This window comes from Apium graveolens, chromosome 2 (genome assembly GCF_009905375.1).
Source record: "Apium graveolens cultivar Ventura chromosome 2, ASM990537v1, whole genome shotgun sequence".
Lineage (NCBI taxonomy): Eukaryota > Viridiplantae > Streptophyta > Magnoliopsida > Apiales > Apiaceae > Apium > Apium graveolens.
The window spans coordinates 284,852,825-284,878,915 of record NC_133648.1 but is presented as its reverse complement, the minus strand read 5'-3'; positions in this window follow the sequence as shown (position 1 = coordinate 284,878,915).

Genomic DNA, 26,091 nt, shown 5'->3' with positions numbered 1-26,091 from the left:
TACAGATTTACTTTGTACGTTATGTCTTCTGCACTATCACTCAGGAGCATATTAGATGCTCACAAGTTGACTGGTCCTAATTATGCTGACTGGCTTCGAAACTTGAGAATTGTTCTCAGGATTGAGAAGCTGGAATACGTGATTGACTCACCTAAGCCTACTGAACCTGCTAGCGATGCGCATAATGATGAACATGTTGTGTATCGTAAGTGGATAGATGATGCAAATGTTGCTCAATGCATCATGCTAGCTTCCATGAACAGTGAGCTACAGAAGCAACATGAGCATATGGATGCTCACACTATCCTCATGCATCTACAAGAGTTGTATGATGTGGCGGGGAGGACAGCTCGATATGAGATATCGAAGGAGTTGTTCGGTTGTAGGATGTCTGAGGGATCATCTGTGAATGACCATGTACTTAAGATGATCAATTTGATTGAACGTCTTGGAAAACTTGGTTTTGCCATGGATGGGGAGATGAGCCAAGACTTGGTCTTGCAATCGCTTCCGAGTTCGTTCTCGCAGTTTGTTATGAACTTTTACATGAATAAGTTGGATGTCAGCCTGCCTGAACTCCACAACATGTTGAAGACTGCGGAATCGAATTTTCCCCCTAAGAAGAGTTCTGTTCTTCTAATTGGTGAAGGTTCCAATCCTCAGAAAAGGAAGAGGAACCCTTCCAAGAAGAAGAAAGTAGGTGAGAAAACGCCGTTTCCACCAAAAGCTGAAGACCCCAAGAGCAAAGTTGTTTGCTTTTCACTGTAACAAGGTGGGGCACTGGAAGAGGAACTGCAAGGTTTACCTTGCAGAATTGAAGAAGAAGAAGGGTAGTGAGACTACCGCTTCTAATTCAGGTATGTTCATGATAGAAGTGAATATGTCATTAAATCAAATTTCTACTTGGGTATTAGATACCGCCTGTGGTTCTCATATCTGCAATTTGTTGCAGGGACTAAGGAGAAGTAGGACTCTTGAGGAAGAGGAGGTGATTCTACTGATGGGAAATGGAGCAAGAGTTGCTGCTGAAGATGTAGAATCATTTCATTTACATATGCCTACGGGCAAGACTATTGTTTTAAATAATTGTTATTTTGTTCCCTCGATTGTGAGGAATATTATTCCCATGTTAGACTTAGCTGGATTTTCATTTATTATTAAGAATAATGAATGTTCTATTCTTAGAGATAATATTCTTTATGGACGTGGTACTTTAAATAATGGTCTGTATGAATGTGACATAATTTACTTCAGATTGAACAAACTAATAAAAGAAAAGGGATGATGAAAATCTCACTTCATTGTGGCACTACAGTCTCCATTTAGTGGACATGGAGAGAGGGCTGAAAATTTGCTAGGAATGGTACACACAGATGTATGTGGACCAATGTCTACGCAAGCCATGGGTGGATTTTCATACTTCATTACTTTCATGGATAATAGATCTAGATTCGGATATGTGTTTGATGAAACACAAGTCTCAAGCCTTTGAAAAGTTCAAAGAGTATAAGTATGAAGTGGAGAAACAAACCAAACATAGTATTATAATTCTTCGATTAGATCGAGGTGGTGAATACTTGAATGGAGAGTTTCTAGATTATCTCAAAGTAAATGGTATAGTCTCCCAGTGGACGCCTCCAGATTGGTATCTGAAAGGAGAAATCGAACTTTGTTAGACATAGTTCGGTCCATGATGAGCTATACAAATCTTCCAGTATTCCTATGGGGTTACGCATTGGAAACCTCAGCATATTTACTGAATAAGGTGCCTTCCAAAATCTGTTCCTCAAACTTCGTATGAGATATGGAAAGAAAGGAAACCGAGTCTTAAACACGTTAAGATTTGGGGATGTCCAGCTTATGTCAAGAAAGTTGACCCAGATAAGCTGAAATATCGATCCGTAAAAATGTAGTTTTATGGGATATCCTAAAGAGACTTTAGGGTATTACTTTTACACCGATCATCGGGTGTTTGTCTCCAGACATGCTACCTTCTTGGAAAAGGAGTTTATCCTTGAAGGAAACAGTGGGAGCAAAATTGAACTTGATGAAGTTCAAGAAGCACAAACTACTACGGATCAAGTGGAAACACCTGTTCTGAATAACAACCTTTTGTGGAACAGCCCATTCATAGACCAGGGAGAGTGTCTCGCCAACCTGAGAGGTAATATGGCCTTGTCATTAAGAATGACAATGAGTTGTCGATCATTGATGATGATGACCCTGTGACCTATAATGAGGCTATGAGTAGTGTTGACTTAGAGAAATGGCATAGTGCCATGAAATCTGGAAAGAAATCTATGTATACGGGATACAAAAGAATGATTAGAGCAGATGGCCAGGTGGAGACCTTTGAGGCCAGGCTTGTGGCAAAATAATTCAAACAAAGGCAATAGATTGACTTTGATGAAACCTTTTACTTGTAGCCCTGTTAAAATCAGTTCGGATTTTGCTTGTGAATGCTGCTTACTACGACTATGAGATCTGGCAAATAGCCAGATGGTTTTCTTTCCAAGAGAAATGAAAACCTAGTGTGTAAGCTACTGCGAACCATATGTGATTTAAAGCAAGCTTCTCGTAGATGGAACATCCGTTTTGATGAGACAATCAAAGAGTTTGGTTTTATAAAAAACGTAGATGAACCATGTGTCTACAAAAGGGTTAGTGGGAGCGCGGTAACATTTCTTGTATTGTATTGAAATAGAGTTGACACACATAACAACATAGCAGACCCACTCACAAAGCTACTTTCTGAAAGTCACTTTGATTGTCATAAAGACTAGATGGGTATTAGATACCAGAGTGATTGGCTTTAGTACAAGTGGGAGATTGAAAGGAATATGTCCTAAGTCCAATCATGTATTAAGATTTAGGAATAACTTCCTGTGTAATCTGTTTTGATTTCATTAATATTAATAAAAGACTTGTTTTGTTTTTATTACGGGTTTTATCTATTTAAGTGTTTAAATAAGATATACCATAGTTTAGAGTAAAGCTTTTTATGAATTATGATGAGATCATAATAGTGAGACCCAAAAGATGATAACTCTAAACTTAAATAGTTCCTGGTCGTAGGATTACTAACTGGTAATTAATAATCCGCAGAGATCGGTACATACTATGCTTGCTTCATTATGAAGGATGTCTGTTCTCATAGACATTTGTGTGGTGACACTATAGCTAGTATATAGGTGCTTATTATAGAATAAGTTCACTGAACATGACTCGCCCAGCTGAACAACTGATGGAGTTCACTAACGTGTCAGCAGTTGTTCACATAGTGATAGTTGTACAAGTATCCTTAGACTTGAGGTCTTCATAGTCATCTTGTGTACACTGAACTATACTTTGGTTTAGTTCTTAGTCTCCAGGGACAATTATTAGGGCTCTACTGGGTATAGGAATTTGTACACGAAGATAGTGTATGATCAATAAAGGATCTACCCCTTCCAGTGAAGGAAGCGAATGTTCAAGGCTGATCCACTTATGCAAGTTCAAGAATCTCTGGCCAGAGTGAATGAAATTAGAAAGGAGTTTCTGATTTGCATAGAACTAAGCATAGTAAATGGTAAGCAAATGATTAAATTAGATAGGCTTGACACGAGATCCATGCCTTGTATTTAATCGGGACATTGTAGGGTAGAAGGAGTTTATTGTACGGTAACTATTCACTGAATAGGTTCTTGGTATTCTAAGCAGTGAATTTATATTATCCGGATAGTCGCGATATGCTGAGAAGTATCCCTCACGATGTAGAATAAATGTGATTAATTAATTAATCATATTTAATAAATTAGAGAATTTATATAAATAATGATAAAATAGTTTTATTATTATTTATTTCTACTACCGGCTTAATATTGAACCTACAGGGTCATACCATAAAAAGAAAATGATTTAATGGTGGAGGAATTAATTAATAATGGCTAATAATTATTTATTTATGAAATAAATAATTAATTGGCAAATTTAATAATTGATTAAATGAGATTTAATTGATTATAAATTAATTAAGAAAAGTTCTTAATATTATTAATTAAGAATTTAATTTTTGGAAATTAAATCAAGAGAGAGAATTATTTCTAAAGTGTTTAGAAAAAGGATTCATAATTAAAAGGTGTTTTAATTATTAATGAGAATAATAAATGGGTTAATAATAATAATATTTTATGGGAAAATTTCAGCTGAAAATTTTGCCTATAAATATACTATTATAAACCCTATTTTTTATTCTAACCCGAACCCAAAAGTTTTTAGAAAACCAAATTCTCTCCACCTCCTCCTCCTCCTTAGCATCGTTTTCTTGGTGGATACCGGTGGAGTACTTCACGTTTGAGGAGCAGCTGCTAAGGATCTCCGATCGTTGCTTTTGGATTGCTATTAAAGGTTAGTAATCGATTCATATGTTTTAATCACGATTTATATGCTTTTATTTGGATTTTGTATGTGTAAAAGTGTTTTACCATGCCTCCGCTGCGCTATAAATCCAACATAAGTCACCTAACTCTAGTCCAATTCAAGGACTCTTAACATCTATATAAGGGGCCTCAAACCACAAATTAGAACTACGTTTTTTGACTTGATCCTTGGCAATCAGTAAGGTATGTAGACATCTTGTTAAGGTAGATCGAGTCACGACACACAAGAGCAGTCAAATCGAGCCTCGAAGCTCACGAACCCTAGTAATAAATATAACAATTAATATACCCTAGTTTTCAATCCATAACACCGCTAAAATAGGGCCTTTAAGTTTAAATTCAGATTGTGGAAAATTACCTATAGAAGTTACTTATATATGTATCTTCAAATAATTTTTAGAATATCTGAATGAAGAGTATGTTTTGCGCTTTGCCTTGCAACAAGTCTATTAGGCAATAATTTCTCATATCATATTTTGTAGAACTTAATGACCATAATTTCTTTTTGTTGATCAATTTTTGCAGTCATTTGGAGTTTACTGGTGTCTTTTTAGTGGATTAAAGCGACTTCCATCATCCTTTGAGTAAGAACAACTTCTTGTGTTAATTGTTTTGCAATGTTATGTGTTAATTTTATTTCCATTTATAAATTGTTCCACCTGCCATGTATTGATTATACCATGCACTTGCATTATGTAACAATAAATTGGTTTCAGCTCATTCTAGTAACTGACTATGAGCTCAATGGTTTAAAAATGGACTTAGTATCATCCTTTTCCCAGAAATTCTTGATATATTGATACATGTATATATGTTATCAAATAGTTGATGTTAATTTTCATTAACTAAGCAACTATAAATTGAATGGAATAAGTAAAGACATGAACTCAATACTCACCTATTAGCAACTCAATAACTCGGCACAATCCATTTCCTCTCAACTGCTTATTTCTCTGCAAAGAGGTGACATAATTGTTATTCTGTGTTCACCCGGGCTTGAGTTTGTGGTGGTTATTTTTGGTTATCAACGATTAGTTCTGTTAGCAATTCCTATTGTCCCTCCTAATCCATCTCTTACTAAAAATGATTACCACCATCTTTTTAAAGTTCTTCCCAAAATAAAGCCTAAAGCAGCCATAGCGCATTCTGATTACATCACAAGTGTCCGAAAAGTGCAGATCCTCTCATTCATCCATAAATGAGCTGCTTTGTCAGCTCCTACAAAGTGTTCAGGTCTGAAATATGTGTGTATATATCTGTATATATTTGTGTTGAATGTGTATGTGTAAGAATGTTTGCAGCTGCTAGACTAGATATTAATAGACTGGCTAGTTGTGCCTATTTTTATCTGGTGATTTCGACATGTTTTAACCCGTGTATGAGGGTATATTTTTTGTCTTTCTGGGAATTTTTAACATTCTCCCAGTCTTGAATATAATGGAACCAATATTTTCCATTCAAAAAAATAAATTAATTTAGCACATTGTATTTACACTTATGTGTATCAGGTTTTAATTTTCTAATTTCTGGACTTGGAATTTGAGGCCCAAATCTATTTGGCAATGGTGTTGACCTGTATTGGTTCAATACAAAACAGAAAAGGCACTAATGGTAAGTATTCAAGTTAATGCGATTTGGATGTAAAAGCAAATTTTACACATATTCAACGCATTTCAGCTTTTGATCCTTTAGTTCTATCCAGGAATTTGAGGCACAAACCTATATGGTGATGGGCTATTTTTGTTTACTGTAAAATATATGATATCTCAGTCTATAATATAAATATCATCTCTAATAATCTTTATTGCAGCTTGATCGTCATTATTATTAAATTTCGACAAGAACTTTATTGTAAGATATAATTAAACTTTAATTTGACTAACAGGTGGGTTATCTTGATATGTGGGAACCAACTACGTTGGTTGTCAAAAAAGAGGGATTCAGTATTAAGGGTTCCGGAAGCAACAATAATTTATTGATGGAGAAATTTAGTGCCTTCAACTGTAAACTTGAGTTGAACACAAGTACACGAATTTAATGATTAACACTTTTAATTTTGTTTTGACACCCTTATTTTATATGTTAATAGTCTAATATCATATTGCTTCCTTACATTGCAGGAAAAATGGCTTTGTCAAGTTTAGTGCCTTCAACTATGAACTTCCTTTCAACGCTGGACAGAAGCTCTGTAGCTAGTTTCTTTTATTAATCTAGGTTCTGAAAACTAGTAGTTATCTGGGCTGGTGGCACATTATACATTGAATATCATATGTGATGTATTTCCTAAATATTAATGGCGTGTAGAAAAATTATCCCACATATGTGACTTGACACTTTGTATTGTGTTGAATTTGATCTTTAATTTAAGTTTTTAAGTTAAATGTATGCTAGGTCACACACACTGTAGAAGGGGGTTGAATACAATGTCTAGCATAATTAAATCGAATTAAGAACACAAGTATGAAACACAGAATAATCTTATTAATAAAACAGTATTACAATGGAACCGTTCTCTCTCAGTGATGAAAAAATATCACGAGAGCTGCTAGGGTTATAATGAATAATATTCTCGAATAAGATCACATATATAGTATAAACCCTATGTTGTGTTTATATAGACACACAGTTACAAGATAATCTTCTAATTGATATCGAATATGATTCTGCATCCTAAAATATATCAACTAGTAACTTTTCTTCCAAGTATTCTATTCGTTATAGAATTCTTCTTCATGCATATCTCTTCTTGTTTTAGTCTCGATCTTCTTTCCTTTCAATCAGCCGCCTTCCTTATCTGAAAGTCTCCTTACGTCCTGATATTATCTCCTAATAAATATCTTCTGATAACTTAACTTCTGACAACTTAAGTTCTGATATCTTAAGTCTTGACTTCAGTATAAGTACTGATTTCCAGTTAAGTCCTAATTTTTCCTGTTAGTTAAGATCTGAAAACTAAACACAAATCATCATTAGACATGACATCACAAATATATCTAACAATCTCTCCCAACTTATAAATTAGCATAATATACAAGTTCAACAGATATTTGATGATGTCAAAAACATTAAGTACAAATGCATGAGAATTTGACTAGATAACTACAACTTACAGTCCTTGTAGCTTTACCATCCTTAAAGTTTGATATCAGCTTCAGTCTGTATAAACTTCAGAATTTAAACAATTGTAGATCTTTGACTTGGCTTCAATTTCTGATCTCTTTGATGTCAGGAGTTGCTCTGAGATAGTTCTTCAAAAGTGTTCTCTCAACATATTCAAGTTCATTGATCATCCTCCTTTTAGCATTTTTCAGTTCAACTGTATCTTCACCAGGTTGAAAGATAGCAGCCCTGAGATCATTTATTTTAGCTTTTCTTATATCCTGATCTAGTCTGATGATATAGGCTTTATCAGACTCTAGATTGAATTCAAGTCCCTTAATATCAGAAAATGTAGTGATGATTTTAGCAGTATTAGGCTTCATTTCAACAATATCTCCACTGTGAGATCTGTACTTAGGACAATATGGGATGTCAGACTTTACAGAGTAAAGCCTCTTCTGTCTTTGAATATTTGATTTTAAATAACCTGCAGCACCATCTGTTGATCTGTTTTTTACTTGAAGTAGAAATAGAACATGTTCCAGTTCTTCAAAATACTTCAATGGAATAGCATTTTCCCTAATCTGGAATACCCTCCCATCTGTCATAAAGTATAACATGATATCTTCTTTCAAAATAGAGTGGTAAACCATTTGTACAGATTCAAGTTGATTTAATCTTTCAGGAGTTGCTCCTACTCTTGGTTCACTTTAGGAAGTTGGATCATTGGTAGTATTGTTTATTCTCTTCTTTTTAGAACTACCCAATCCTAATTTGTCTCTAGCTTCCTTTCCTCTAATAACTCTTGCATCAAAACCACTTGATGTAGTCTTCAAAGGTTGAGTCTGTTGAGCTTTTGTGAATTCTGGTAGTAGCATCTTTGAAGGTTTAACATGAGCAATGTCAGAGGTTTCCTTTTCTTTATCTTCTGATATCAAGCCAACTTAAGCTATGTCAGAGGTTGCTTGCTTCATTGTAATATCAGATTTTACTAAGTCCTAATCTTGAACAACATGAGCTCTGTCAGAGGTTGTTTGAATCTTTTTCTTCAAAATCAGAATAGTATCTTCATCAGATTTTGCTTCCCGATCCATGATTGGCATGTATACCATTACAGGTTCATCAATTTTTGCTTTTCCCTTGGATCTTGGATCTACCTCCACTTGTGATTTGGCTTTAGTTTCCTCAGAATTTGTCTTCTCCTTAATCACAATACCCTTAGGCTTTGGAAGTTTCTTTTCAATAATAGAAGCTTTAGACTTGGATGTAACATTTTCTGCTTTAAGTCTGGCTTCTTCTTCCTTTAGACTTTCAAAGTCCATTCCTGGATTTTCTTTGAGAAATAGTCTTTTTGAAATTTCTTCATCCAGCTTCTGTAACTTAGGGTCTTGATAGTAAACTGTTGTTTCCTTCCCCTTAAGCTTCAATGTCTGCATAAACTTCTGTAATTCTTGACTTTCACCCTGTATAGGAACATCAAGCTTTGTCAGAATTTGTTTACCAGAACTTATTCTTCTATCAGCATTAGAGCTTGATCTCTGTGTAGAAGTTTCAGCTTTCCTAGATGAAGAACCTTGACCTTGACCATGACCTCTACCCTTTTCAGAGTTTCCCTGATCATCATTTCCATCATCCTTACCCTTCAGTGGTTGAATATATTTGCATTTGGACTTAATCACTTTCTCCCCCTTTTTGGCATCTGCAGGTAGAAGAAGAGAGATAAGCAATTCCACTGAGGATTGGATCTCATTGAGTTGAGTTTGCTGAGAAGCTTGATTCTTTAGAATTTCAGAAATCTGATCTTGTTGCTTCTCCTGAGTCTTTTCAATATACCCAATTCGGTCAAAGGCTGGATTAAAAAATTTGTTCTTTTCCAATTTTACATTCATATCTTGCTGGATCAGTGATTCTTGAATTTTGTTCACCTTGTCATGAGTTATTGAGTGTTGACCTTGAAGGTGCCTGGTACTCAATGCAGTAACTCTAAGCTGTGCCTTGAAATCATCGTTTATCAGCATTTCATCAGCTTTGGCCAGGTGCTCAACAAGAATTTTTTCAGTAGGAACAAAATTAACTTTGTTCCACTCCTTAGTCCACTCCTTTCCTATAGGAGTTTCACTCCAAGGTACTGGTGCATCCTCTCTAACAAACTTCTTGATTAGATCAGCTTTGCATGGAGCTTATTGAGGTGCATGTCCAGATGGACCAGCTGCATCAGCATCTATATTTGTAGCAGCTTCACCAGTAATTTCAGCATTGTCAGCATCAGAACTTATAGAGCCTGCAGTATCAGCATCCTCTGATAGAATAACAGTATGTGAGGCTATAGAGGTTTCAACATCATCCTCTAAATTCTGATCTGCAACTAAGTTCTGATCAACATCCAAATTTCGATGCCCGCCTACAATCTGATCTTCATCATCTAGATTCAGAACTGGTGTTGTTGGAATATCTGCATTGAGATCAGCATCTAGAAGTGGTGTTGTTGGTGGAGTAACTTGAGTGGGTGGAGCTTCCAAGTACAGAACATCAGGTACAACCAAGTTGTGAATATCTATTTCATCACTTGTACCTGGATCTTCAGCATGTACTGGATCAGTAATAGGAGACACAGGAGATGTGGGTGAAGGGTTTTAGCACATAAATGCAACGAAAATATAAATTTAAATCTTTAAAAAAAACCGAAACCCTCCGCAGGATCCATGCGAAAAATAATATTTAATTCGTAGTTTAGTATGTTTACCTTAAGAAGCTTTACGTTAATGGAAAGATAGAGGTCTTTAATAGCGATCCAAGAACGATGAACGGAAATCCCTAGGAGCTGCTCCTCAAGTGTGAAGCACTCCACCGGTATCCACCAAGAGTACAATGTGATGGAGGAGGAAGAGGTTGAGAGAATTAGTTGCCTCCCTCTTATTCTACTTTAGAATTAGGGTTTATGATTTGGGTTGAGGCAAATAGGGTTTATAATAGTATATTTATAGGCAAAATTTTCAGGTGAAAATTTTCCATAAAATATTATTATTATTAACCCTTTAATTGATTATTCTTATTAACCAATTAACTAATAATTAAAACACCTTTTAATCATTAATTCATTTTCTAAACACTTTAGAAAAATAATTCTCTCACTTGATTTAATTTCCAAAATTAAATTCTTAATTAATAATATTAAGAATTAATTAAATCTCATTTAATCAATTATTAAATCTGCTAATTAATTATTTATTTCACAAATAAATAATTACCAGCCATTATTAATTAATTCCTCCACCATTAAATCATTCTCTTTTATGGTGTGACCCTGTAGGTTCAATATTAAGCCGGTAGTAGAAATAAATAATAATAAAACTATTTTATCATTATTAATATAAATTCTCTAATTCATTAAATATGATTAATTAATAAATTAATCATATTTATTCTACATCGTGAGGGATACTTCTTAGCGTATCGCGACTATCCGGATAATACGAATTCACTGCTTAGAATACCAAGAACCTATTCAGTGAGTAGTTACCGTACAATCAATTCATTCTACCCTGCAATGTCATGATTAAATACAAGGCATGTAACTTGTGTCAAGCCTATCTTATTTAATCATTTGCTTTCCCATTCACTATGCTTAGTTTTATTTAATGTAAATTAGAAACTCCTTTCTAATTTCATTCACTCTAGCCAGAGATTCCTGAACTAGCATAATTGGATCAGCATTGAACATTCTCTTCCTTCACTGGAAGGGGTAGATCCTTTATTGATCATACACTATCTTCGTGTACAAATTCCTATACCCAGTAGAGCCCTTATAATTGTCCCTGGAGACTCGGAACTAAACCAAAGCATAATTCAGTGTACACAAGATGACTATGATGACCTCAAGTCTAAGGATACTTGTACAACTATCACTATGTGAACAACTGTTGACACGTGAGTGAACTCCATCAGTTGTTCAGCTGTGTGAGTCATGTTCAGTGAACTTATTATATAATAAGCACCTACATACTAGCTATAGTGTCACCACACAAATGTCTATGAGAACAGACATCCTTCATAATGATGCAAGCATAGTATGTACCGATCTTTGTGGATTACTAATTACCCGTTAGTAATCCTACGACCATGAAATATTTAAGTTTAGAGTTATCATCTTTTAGGTCTCATTATTATGATCTCATCATAATACATAAAAAGCTTTACTCTAAACTATGGTATATCTTATTTAAACACTTAAATAGATAAAGCCCGCAATAAAACCAAAACAAGTCTTTTATTAATATCAATGAAATCAAAACAGATTACATAAAAGTTATTCCTAAATCATCATACATGATTGGAATTAGGACATATCTCTTTCAATCTCCCACTTGTACTAAAGCCAATCACTCTGGTCTCTAATACCCATCTTGTCTTTATGATGATCAAAGTGACTTTGAGAACGTGGCTTTGTGAATAGGTCTGCTACGTTGTTATGTGTGTCAACTCTCTTGACGTCTCCTCTTTCAATACAATACAAGAAATATTACCGCGCTTCCACTAACCTTTTTGTAGACACATGGTTCATCTATGTTTTTGATAAAACCAAACTCTTTGATTGTCTCATCAAAATGGATGTTCCATCTACGAGAAGCTTACTTTAAACCATATATGGTTCGCGGCAGCTTACACACCAGGTGTTCATTTCCCTTGGAAAGAAAACCCTCTGGATGTGTCATATACACTTCCTCTTCAAGTTTCCCATTGAGGAAGGCCGTTTTCACGTCCATTTTCCAGATCTCATAGTCGTAGTAAGCAGCAATCGCAAGAAAAATCCGAACTGATTTTAACAGGGCTACGGGCAAAAAAGTTTCATCAAAGTCAATCCCTTGCCTTTGTCTGAATCCTTTTGCCACGAGCCTGGCCTTATAGGTCTCCACCTGCCCATTTGCTCCAATCTTTCTTTTGTATACCCACTTGCACCCAATAGGCTTAACACCTTCAGGCGCCTCAACCAGAGTCCATACTTGGTTGGTATACATAGATTCCATTTCGGATTTCATGGCACTATGCCATTTCTCTGAGTCAACACTACTCATAGCCTCATTATAGGTCACAGGGTCGTCATCGTCAATGATTGACAACTCATTGTCATTCTCAATGACAAGTCCATAATACCTCTCAGGTTGACGAGAAACTCTCCCTGACCTACGAATGGGTTATTCCACAGAAGGTTGTTCAGTCTGAACAGGTGTTTCCACTTGATCCTTAGTAGTTGTGCTTCTTGAACTTCATCAAGTTCAATTTTGCTCCCACTGTTTCCTTCAAGGATAAACTTTTTTCCAAGAAGGTAGCATGTCTGGAGATAAACACCCGATGATCGGTGTAAAAGTAATACCCTAAAGTCTATTTAGGATATCCCACAAAATTACATTTTACAGATCGAGATTCCAGCTTATCTGGGTCAACTTTCTTGACATAAGCTGGACATCCCCAAATCTTAACGTATTTAAGACTCGGTTTCCTTTCTTTCCATATCTTATATGGAGTTTGAGGAACAGATTTGGAAGGCACCTTATTCAGTAAATATGCTAAGGTTTCCAATGCATAACCCCACAGGAATACTGGAAGATTCGCATAGCTCATCATGGACCAAACCATGTCTAACAAAGTTCGATTTCTCCTTTCAGATACCCCATTCAACTGTGGAGTATATGGAGGAGTCCACTGGGAGACTATACCATTTTCTTTGAGATAAGCTAGAAACTCTCCATTCAAGTATTCACCAGCTCGATCTGATCGAAGAGTTATAATACTATGTTTGGTTTGTTTCTCCACTTCATACTTATATTCTTTGAACTTTTCAAAGGCTTCAGACTTGTGTTTCATCAAATACACATATCTGAATCTAGATCGATCATCTATGAAAGTAATGAAGTATGAAAATCCATATATGGCTTGCGTAGACATTGGTACACATACATCTGCGTGTACCAATCCTAGCAAATCTGCAGCCCTCTCTCCATGTCCACTAAATGGAGATTTGGTCATTTTACCCAATAGATAAGACTCGCATGTAGGATATGATTCAAAATCAAAGGGGTCAAGTAACCCTTCCTTATGCAATGTACGCAGTCTATTTTCACTAATATGACCAAGTCTGCAGTGCCACAAGAAAGTGAGATTTTCATTATCCTTTTTTCTTTTATTAGTATGTTCAATTTGTAGTAAATTATGCTCTACGTCACATATATACAGACCATTGTTTAAAATACCACTTCCATAAAGAACGTTATCTCTAAGAATTGAACATTTATTATTCTGAATAACAAACGAAAATCCAGCCAAGTCTAACATGGAATAGAAATAATATTCCTCATAATCGAGGGAACAAAATAACAATTATTTAGAATAATAGTCTTGCCCATAGGCATATGTAAATGAAATGATCCTACAGCTTCAGCAATAACTCTTGCTCCATTTCCCATCCGTAGAATCACCTCCTCTTCTTCAAGAGTCCTACTTCTCCTTAGTCCCTGCAACGAATTGCAAATATGAGAACCACAGGCGGTATCTAATACCGAAGTAGAAATTTGACTTACTGACATATTAACTTCGATCATGAACATACCTAAATCAGAAGCGATAATCTTACTACCCTTCTTCTTCTTCAATTCTACAAGGTAAACCTTGCAGTTCATCTTCCAGTGCCCCACCTTGTTACAGTGAAAGCAAACAACTTTGCTCTTGGGGTCTTCAGCTTTTGGTGGAACCGGCTTTTTCTCACCTACTTTCTTCTTCTTGGAAGGGTTCTTCTTCCTTTTCTTAGGATTGGAACCTTCACCAATTAGAAGAACAGAACTCTTCTTAGGGGGAAAATTCGATTCCGCAGTCTTCAACATGCTGTGGAGTTCAGGCAGGCTGACATCCAGCTTATTCATGTTAAAGTTCACAACAAACTGCGAGAACAAACTCGGAAGTGATTACAAGACCAAGTCTTGGCTCAGCTCCCCATCCATGGCAAAACCAAGTTATCCAAGACGTTCAATCAAATTGATCATCTTAAGTACATGGTCATTCACAAATGATCCCTCAGACATCCTACAACCGAACAGCTCCTTCGATATCTCATATCTAGCTGTCCTCCCTACCACATCATACAACTCTTGTGGATGCATAAGGATAGTGTGAGCATCCATATGCTCATGTTGCTTCTGTAGCTCAATGTTCATGGAAGCTAGCATGATGCATTGAACAACATTTGCATCATCTATCCACTTACGATACACAATATGTTCATCATTATGTGTATCGCTAGCAGGTTCAGTAGGCTTAGGTGAGTCAAGCATATATTCCAGCTTCTCAACCCTGAGAACAATTCTCATGTTTCGAAGCCAGTCAGCAAAATTAGGACCAGTCAACTTGTGAGCATCTAGTATACTCCGGAGTGATAGTGCAGAAGATATAACGAATATAGTAAATCTGTAAATGATGAACACATAACAACACTTAGCAAATATTCAATTTCATTTCAAGACATTATATGAATCGGGTCTTTATTCATAAGTGGCTCCCACGAGTTTATCTAATTTATACAACCCCTAAGTGAAAATTAAGCATTCATAATGCTAGTGGGAATAGGGTCCTACATTTCATCACACATCCTCGGCTATAGCACGAAACGTCATGTGATGTTCAATAGGCAGACAACTCTTGTCAATTACATCTTATGTTATTCCCTAATAAAACTTTAGCCTCTTGAATAATTGAGTCACGACTGTAGCACGACAAATTCAATATTCTAAGTCAAGTCTAACCCAACATTTTGTAAAATTGAATCAGTCTTCAACGGCCCACGGCTGTAGCACGTAACGACCTTTAGATTCTAATTCAATATACACATCTCTATGTAATAGACAAGTATTTCTTATTTCGAAATCAAAGCCCTCGACTGTAGCACGAAATGATAATGATTTAAAAATTAGAACCACTTTCTACCATGTTGGAAGGCTATGACCGACACAAGCCCGTTATGTCATTGGCCAATTACTACTTGATATTATTTAATTTTAGAGGGATTATATTATGTTACAATCATAATCATATTATAAAGAGATTCTTCCTTTTAATTTAAATATTTCAAATCAATAATCGATAATCAGATGATTCCCAGATCGGGGAGCATTGTCAAGAGGTGTCACTTGATACCCCTTTCTTACAGATAGAAATCTGCTTTTGACAGAATCATCCTTTCTCTCAATATTGAAAATTCATATTTAATTACGTGTTTCATAAACACAAGAATCTCATGATTGAATTCATAATATTATTGTTAAGGCAAGAAACGATTTCTATTCTAGATTTTCTAGAGCACGCCTTATATTGATTTAAGTTCACCTAAATCTATCATCGCATGGTAAACATAGGCATATAGCTCAAATATAAAATTAAATAAACAAGTAAATGTAAAGTGCAATAAAATAAATGTGTTTGGTTATGGCCCCATCCTATGTGATCTTTATCAAGCTCATGATAAAGATCAAGGTCTATCTAATATGGTGATGGAAATAAATATAACTACTTATTACATAAGTCTTCTTCTTTGTTTAGACTTCTTGTATGCCTCGTTTTCTTCTTTGTGTCACCTACATTGGATAGCATTCTTGAGTCTTCAATTACATTACATGATTGAAAGTAAAACTAATCTAATGAACTTACAAGAATAACTCGAGTTACATTCGAGATTTATGATTACAAAGATTGACGACATGCAAGTCGTATTTAAAACCAAAACCAAAACCATTACACTAAGGTCGAAAGGCCATAACCATCCACCATGCTCAAACAACACATAAAAGCATGTTAAAACACATAATCAGATCTTAACATATCATATTATCCATGATCTAATCATAAAAAAAATATGACAAAAATCAGAAAAATCAGAATCAAATCAGAAAAACAAGAATCACTGTTTACGGGCAATAAAAGACGTCAAACGCCTTACAGACGAGTCGTCGATAGCTTCAGCTATCAGTTTTGTTCAGACACTCATTAACCTATTGAATAGGGTATTCGTTTGAGTAAATCGGATACAAGACCCAGATTTCAGCAAATCTGCAGCAGCCAATTCAGAATCCGTATCTAATATGATTCTCATAATTAGAACAAACATAAATTATGTATATATCAGTATATATACAGATTACATAATCATCTTATGATTATACAACTCACATGAATATAATATATTCAAAACCATACATATATAAGCATATTATCCCAACATCAAATCATGGCGAATCACGCACATGCTCATATATCGAAAATAGTTAAACGCATAAACGAATTAAAAACTTTTCGCAAGTAGCTCTGATACCATTGAAGGGTTTTAGCACATAAACGCAATGAAAACGTAAATTTAAATTTAAAAAAAAAAACGAAACCCTCTGCATGATCCATGCGAAAAATAATATTTAATTCGTAGGCCATTATGTTTAACTTAAGAAGCTTTACGTTAATGGAAAGATGGAGGTCTTTAATAGCGATCCAAGAACGATAAACGGAAATCCCTAGCAGCTGCTCCTCAAGTGTGAAGCACTTCACCGGTATCCACCAAGAGTACTATGTGATGGAGGAGGAAGAGGTTGAGAGAATTAGTTGCATCCCTCTTGTTCTACTTTAGAATTAGGGTTAATGATTTGGGTTGAGGCAAATAGGGTTTATAATAGTATATTTATAGGCAAAATTTTCAGCTGAAAATTTTCCATAAAATAATAATATTATTAACCCTTTAGTTGATTATTCTTATTAACCAATTAACTAATAATTAAAACACCTTTTAATCATTAATCCCTTTTCTAAACACTTTAGAAAAATAATTCTCTCACTTGATTTAATTTCCAAAATTAAATTCTTAATTAATAATATTAAGAATTAATTAAATCTCATTTAATCAATTATTAAATCTTCTATTAATTATTTATTTCACAAAAAAATAATTACCAGCCATTATTAATTAATTCTTCCACCATTAAATCATTCTCTTTTATGGTGTGACCCTGTAGGTTCAATATTAAGCCGGTAGTAGAAATAAATAATAATAAAACTATTTTATCATTATTTATATAAATTTTCTAATTTATTAAATATGATTAATTAATTAATTAATTATATTTATTCTACATCGTGAGGGATACTTCTCAGCATATCGCGATTATCCGGATAATACGAATTCACTGCTTAGAATACCAAAAACCTATTCAGTAAGTAGTTACCGTACAATCAATTCCTTCTACCCTGCAATGTCACGATTAAATACAAGGCATGGAATTTGTGTCAAGCCTATCTTATTTAATCATTTGATTTCCCATTCACTATGCTTAGTTCTATTTAATGTAAATTAGAAACTCCTTTCTAATTTCATTCACTCTAGCCATAGATTCATGAACTAGCATAAGTGGATCATCATTGAACATTCTCTTCCTTCACTGGAAGGGGTAGATCCTTTATTGATCATACACTATCTTCGTGTACAAATTCCTATACCCAGTATAGCCCTTATAATTGTCCCTGGAGACTAAGAACTAAACCAAAACATAATTCAGTGTACACAAGATGACTATGATGACCTCAAGTCTAAGGATACTTGTACAACTATCACTATATGAACAACTGCTAACACGTGAATAAACTCCATCAGTTGTTCAGCTGTGTGAGTCATGTTCAGTGAACTTATTCTATAATAACCACCTACATACTAGCTATAGTGTCACCACACAAATGTCTATGAGAACAGACATCCTTCATAATGAAGCAAGCATAGTATGTACCGATCTTTTCGGATTACTAATTACCAGTTAATAATCCTACGACCAGGAAATATTTAAGTTTAGAGTTATCATCTTTTAGGTCTCATTATTATGATCTCATCATAATTCATAAAAAGCTTTACTCTAAACTATGGTATATCTTATTTAAACACTTAAATAGATAAAGCCCGCAATAAAACCAAAACAAGTCTTTTATTAATATCAATGAAATTAAAACATATTACATAAAAGTTATTCCTAATCATCATACATGATTGGAATTAGGACACATCTCTTTCAGTGGGCACTTGCTCTGGAATATACTCTTATTCTTGAATAGGAGACTTGTGAGCTGATTCAGCAGTGGGAAGAATATCAATTACAATAGGTTCTGTTGGGATCAGAGATTCCTGACCCCCTTCCTTAGCTGCTGCTTCCGGGATTTCTTCAGAGTGTGATGATTCACTTGCAGCCCTCCTGACTCTTTGCTTTTTAAGTCTCTTTGCTGAAGTAGAGACTTTGGGAGCTTCATCATTAGAATTTAGCTTTCTAAGCCTTTTGAGGGGCCTAGAACTCCCAATTTCAGTATCTTTCTGAGAAGAGATATTCTCAGCTTCTACAACAACAGGTTCTGATATTGGAACCTGTTCCTCATTATCTGACTCATCTCTCAGAACTATCCTCCTTCTTTTCTGCTGTGACTGAGGTACTATCTTAGTCCTCTTTGCTCTTGAAGAAGAAGGCTTCACTGGATGTGTTGAAGGTTATGGTTGAGTTTGAGGTTGGTGAGAGATGGTATATTCTGATGACTGTTGTGTTGGTTGTGATGAGTTGGTGGGTTGGACATCAGGATAGAAAGATGTATAAGTTTGTGGATCAGCATTTACCAAGATTTGTTTTACTGACTGAGGAATATGTAAGGGTCTCAGCACTTGTTTTTTATTATCAGCATTTAACAAATCATTAAAGGCCCTTTTTGCAAGCTTAAAGGGTGAAATTAAATCACTGGCTGGTTGGGGTTCATGAGCACAAAATAAGTATATATAAGCTGACGGAATCTAGCAAAGTATACTACATTCCTATCCTCTGTCATCCTATTCCCTATAAAACCTAGCACAACACTTGCAAAATCAAAATGAGTTTGATGGATAAGGGCATACCCGATTTGCTGACTCATGATGGGAATAGCATCAAAGTTGGAGCATTTATTGGCGAATGCCTTGGTGATACAATCAAAGAAAAAACTCCATTCTTTTCTGATATTTGATCTTTTCAGTTCACCCAGCTTTCCAAAACTTTTCTCATAGCCCAGACTGGCCATAAGCTGCTATAAAATAAGATCCTCCACTGTTGAGAATGTACAACCTTCAGGTAAGTGGAGAGCTTTACGAACTGCTCCAGGAGTAACCACATGCTCGACATCTCCTGATGTGAAAATTATGCTTGGTGAACCAACAACACCACCATTATCAAAAAGCCCAGTTCTCCAAAATGTCAGCACTTGTTTGCTTGAAATAGTTTGAGGTTGGGTCAAAGCATACCCAATCACATTATTGGCTAATAAATCTTGCACAAACTGCATATCTGATGGAGCTTCAGCCTTATTCAAGATTGCAGCATAGTTATTTGGTACAAACTTAGCTCCATCAACAATTAAATCCTTGGGCGCCATCAAAAATAAGTGAGAATTTAGAGTGCCTGAAAGGTGTTTGAGAAAATGTCTGTATAGAAAACCGTCAGAAAATGTGAGAGAATAAGAAAAAGAGAGAGAGTGAATAGAATAGAAATGTGAATAAAATATTTGAAAATCTTTTATCTCTTTTACTTAGACAACCCACGTGACAACAGTTATTGAGAAGTGGAACAGACCTTACACCTGTTAGCCATGCAGCAATTAAGACAAAAGTTAATGGGCACGGTAAATAAGTAATTATTACTTTACACATTCAGTTTTTCAAAAAGAAACATTTCCCACTAAACAAATAATTATTACTGCTTTATCTCACATAGTCCAATATTCTGAAAAATATAACCGTTTAAGTAATGACCAAAAATAAATCAAGTAAATAAATACTGCCATGTAAGCATCAGAACTTGATTATTATCAGAATTTAAAGGTCACCAGAATATGGCTTCTTAACTCAAAAGGTGAATGTTTATTTCTGTAATTCTTCACACAAATACCGATATGGTTACAACAGAACTTAATCATCAGAACTTCCATCAGAACTTGTCCTCGGAATTTATGCAACTGACACTTAAACTGTTCATCTAAAACAACATTGATCACCACAGTAATTTTCATCATTCATATGGAGTGTAAGTGTGTGCATTAAGCTAAATATCAGACAAAGAATAAAGTCTGATTCACTTCAGTACATCTTAGAAATAAGGCATAACTAAGAACTTTGCTTAAAATCTGTCATTAGTATGAAGCCGACTATAGAATGAGTTCATGCATGAGTCCACCTCAACTGTTTTGTGCTCATTTTATGCATCTTTTGAAATTCCTTTTTACAGTGGCTTCTCAGTGTAAGTGAGTCACGACTGCTTATCAGAATTTATGCTATTATCAGTGTATTCCTCCAGTAATCAGAGAATGTGAAAAGTCGCCAAGAAAATTTTATTTTGCTTTTCTAATGCATATTACTTAATACCAGTAATGCACTTGGGTCTTCCCTTCCACATACATTTTTCTCTAGATCTCAAAGGAGTACCTGATATTTATTTTATTTCTTTTTCTTTTTCTTTCGATAAGTGAGGCTTATCAGCACTTAGTACAACCATAAGATTTACCAACATCAGAACTTAACAGATAAGAAGCACTATTCTAGTTTTTGACTTAGTAATAAGATACACAAAGTAAACCTAACCAAGCTCAATATCAGAATTTGCTTGTATTAAAAATTTCCACATAAACAATTACTTCAAACATGGGATCTTTAGTATATTTAAGACTACTAGGTCAGCATCTAGCACGGTTATCCTCACTGGATTGAATAGTCAAGAAACATTCATATCACTATCAGAGTTTAGAAATTCACATCAGACAACAATCAGCACTTAGAAAATTTCAATTTAAGCACAGAATACACAAAGATAGTAATATCTGTAAACACTGATCATAAAGTCTGATGTATCAGAACATAAACTAAGCAGATTTAGAGAAAGAACCTGAAACCATTCCAAGTTCATTTACCAATCTTGTAAAAGTAGCTTCACACAGTGGTTTTGTAAAGATATTTGCTAGTTGTTGATCTGTTGGAACAAAGCGCAATTCCACTGTACCCTCCATCACATGTTCCCTTATGAAGTGGTACCTAATGCTGATATGCTTTGTCATTGAGTGTTGAACTGGATTACCTGTCATAGCAATAGCACTTTGATTATCACAATAAATAGGGATTTTAGAATATGTTAACCCATAATCCAGTAACTGATTCTTCATCCAAAGAATCTGTGCACAGCAACTTCCTGCAGTAATGTATTCTGCTTTTGCAGTTGATGTGGAAATTGACTTTTGTTTCTTGCTAAACAAAGAAACCAATCTGCCTCCAAGAAATTGGCAGCTTCCACTTGTGCTTTTCCTGTCAATTTTGCATCCTGCAAAATATGCATCTGAGTAACCTATTAGCTTAAAGTCCGATTCTCTAGGATACCACAATCCCATATCAGCTGTACCCTTAAGGTACTTGAAAATTCTTTTTACAGCTGTTAAGTGAGGTTCTCTTGGATCTGCTTGAAATCTTGCACAAAGACAGGTAGCATACATGATATCAGGTCTACTTGCATTTAGATAGAGTAGTGAGCCAATCATACCTCTGTAATCAGTAATATCTACTGATATACCAGTATCCTTATCCAATTTTGTTACAGTGGCCATAGGAGTGGATGCACTTGAACAGTCTTGCATTCCAAATTTCTTCAACAAATTTCTGGTGTACTTAGATTGACAAATAAAAGTTCCTTCTTCATTCTGCTTGACTTGAAGGCCCCAAAAATAGCTAAGTTCTCCCATCATACTCATTTGATATCTTGATTGCATTAGCTTGACAAACCTTTTACACAGTCTGTCATTTGTATAACCAAAAATGATATCATCAACATATATCTGTACCAAAAGTAAGTCCTTTCCATGGTTGAGATAGAATAAAGTTTTATCAATAAACCCTCTGTTAAATCCACTTTCCAGAAGAAACTGAGCTAATGTCTCATACCATACTCTTGGAGCTTGCTTAAGGCCATAAAGTGCTTTATCAAGTCCGTAGACATGATGAGGAAATTTTGAATCTACAAAACCTGGAAGTTGTTTAACATATACTTCTTCTTCGAATTCCCCATTAAGAAAAGCACTTTTCACATCCATTTGAAAGACTTTAAACTTTTTGTGAGCAACATAAGCTAAAAATATCCTTATGGCTTCCAATCTAGAAACTGGTGCAAATGTTTCATCATAATCAATTCCCTCCTGTTGAGAGTATCCTTTTACAACCAGCCTTGCTTTATTCCTTGTAATTATGCCATCACTATCAGTTTTGTTTCTGAACACCCATTTTGTACCAACAACAGATCTGTTCTTTGGTCTTGGAACTAGGGTCCAGACTTTATTTCTTTCAAATTCATTTAACTCTTCCTACATTGCTTGCACCCAATCAGCATCTTGAAGAGCTTCTTCCACTTTCTTTGGTTCAACCTGAGAAAGAAAAGAGTGATAGAGACATTCATTTGATGTTGCTGTTCTAGTTCTTATACCTGCTTCAGGATCTCCAATAATCAAGTCAGGTGTATGTGCTTTAGTCCACTTCCTTGCAGATGGAAGATATCTCTAGAACTGGATGCTCCCCCATGATCCATACTGTCTTCATCAACATTCTCTGATGCTCCCCCTGAAATTATGCTCTCTGAGTTGGATCCTTCAGAATTTGAGTTTCTAGAATTATCAGAATTTGGCCCATCAGAACTTGATGAATCAGAATTTGAGTTTCCAGAATTATCAGAACTTGCCCCATCAGAACTTGATGAATCAGAACTTGAAGAGCCTGTTCTTGATTCTGATGCTTCTTGAGATATGGTTGGATCTTCAATATGCTCCCCCTGTACAGGTGCATTTTCCTTTGGTATAGTCACCACAGTTTCAATAACATCAGAATTTAACCCATCAGAGTTTGTAGTATTAGGATTTAGACTATCAGAATTTAGACTGTCAGGATTTAGACTATCAGGATTTACAAAATCAGAATTTAAAGCTTCATTCTCAAATCTCAGCTGATCATGATCATTGAAATCTCCAAGTCCAGTAATCTTCTTATCATCAAAATAGACATTGATAGATTCCATGACAACCCTTGTTCTTAAATTGTAGACTCTAAAGGCTTTTGTGGAAAGTGGATATCCAACAAAAATTCATTCATCAGCTTTTAGATCAAATTTGGATAGCTGTTTAGGATGAGTCTTAAGAACAAAATACTTGCATCCAAATACATGAAAGTACTTCAGATTTGGCTTCTTTTTCTTCACCATCTCATATGGTGTCTTTCCATGCTTGTTGATAAGTGTTGCATTCTGAGTAAAACAAGCAGTCTGCATAGCTTCAGCCCAAAAATAGGTTGGTAACTTTGCTTCATCAAGCATACTTCTTGCAGTTTCAATAAGAGTTCTATTCTTTCTTTCAACAACTCCATTTTGCTGTGGAGTTCCAGGAGCAGAAAATTCCTGCTTGATTCCCTGGTCTTTGCAGAACTCTTCTATAACGACTCGTGTATTTTTGAATTATTTAAATATGTGATTATTATGAAAATTATTAAATAAAATATGTGTCTTGGTTTTGACAGTAGTGTGTTGGTATATACTATTTGTCTGTGATTTATTGGTGTAAAGGATTGGAATGTGCAGTTAAAAATTTGGTTATATTGTTCTGTTTTATTTTTTAAAGATGATTTTATTACAATTTTAAATCCGTAAATATTTGGATTGTCTCTAAAATTAGTTTTATGATTTTATAATTTCAATAATTATTTTTGGGATTTTACAAAATTTAGATATCAATATTTTATTAATTATTTAACCCTGTATGATTTTTTTTATTACACTTATTTGTAAAATCTGTATTTAATTCCATACTTCTTCAAAAATTATGAAACTCATATTTATTTAAGTTTGGAATATTCCGAGAATTTTAAAATTATTTTAGGAATTTTCAGGATTAATTTTACCCGCGCGTCGATTCGTTTAATTGATAAAAATGGATATAAATTGTATTTCATAAATTATTCTAAAAATTACAAAATTTTTGTTTTTACAAACTTCGGGATATTTATGATATCTTGAGACTATTTTCGTAAATTTTGGATATTATTTTATATGCACCTTGGTTCGATAAATTGCAAAATGCGGTACAGAATTAAGCTCTCAGGTGTTAATTGATACACGTGTTTCATTTTTGTTGAGCAACAGCTACGTGGCAAACAATTAGCTAAGCAGATTAAAGAGATATTATTAAAAAAAAACAACAGATAAACACCCACAAACTCACACCTCTGTTTCCTCTCTCTCACTGCTCAATCTCCATGCTCTCTCTCTCGACTCTTTATAATCTCTCTCATATCTCTCCCTCTTCTTTTCCTTTTCTTTCACTCCCGTTCGTTTTCTGTTTTCTGTCGCCCCTGTTTCCGGCGATTCAACATTTTTCGGCCACGGTGATGTTCCTGGGTTCAATTGCTTACGCTTCGTTGATTGTTATACATATCTGCGTGGGTATAGGTGTGTAATCAGTCATGTATGATGTGCTTGGCGGTGTTCCGGTTCGTGTGCCGCCTTTTTCTTTTCCGGTTGCCGCCGTTTTAAATATCTGGCAAGGTGACCGGAGGGGCGAAGGGACGTGCGCTGTTGTGATGTGTGTGTTACTGTGTATGGATGTGTGTGTTTGCGTGTATTGGTTCCAGTCTGTTGCATGATTCCGGTTGTTTTCTGATGATTGTGTCTTCGTTTTTGACTGCCCTGTTCCGTGTTGATAGTACACGCGCGTGCGTGTGGTGTTTTATTTATTTACCTATCTTCTGAAAATCTGAGTGATTAATTGGTGTTTTGTGCGATTAAATTGTTAAATTAATCGGTGAAAATTTGTATGGAAACCCGAAATTAATCGGGCACCGACAAATTTTTACCGCCGTCCGCGATGAATTTCGACGAGCGGACGGTGGACGGTGATGACGTTGTTCTGAGTCCTACAAGTTAATAAATAAATACGAGTATAAATATAAGATGTAATAATAATAATAATTAGTTGGTTAAATCGGTGTTTGGGATTTGCGAAATGGATTTCGGTTGTATTGATGGAATAAATTGTTGGATTGTTTGTTGTGATTTGACGTCGAGTTGTTCGACGGGTAGGCCGATAAACAGTGGAGGTGCTGCCAGAACTTTTAAAAATTAAATTCAGAAATTCGAGACATACCCTATAATTATCGGAATGTCAAACGAGTATAAATAAGTATATATATATTCTATACTGAACGTGATCGTATGTTGTGGTGGATAATTTGGTAAAACTCAATGACCCTTGTTTCGCAAAATGACGAGTATACGTATTTTCTGAAAACAAAAACCGAACTGATTTCCGAGATTGTGAACCCTAATTATTGTGCGTGATATTATAATCTATATAATTACGAGTCAGGATTTGATATCGAATGGGTAGATGTGTTATTGAGTATATGTCAAGCATACCTAGACGTCTAACGTAGGGTATTTCGACCCTGTAGGTTATCGTCGGGAACCTGAAAGTGGACGAT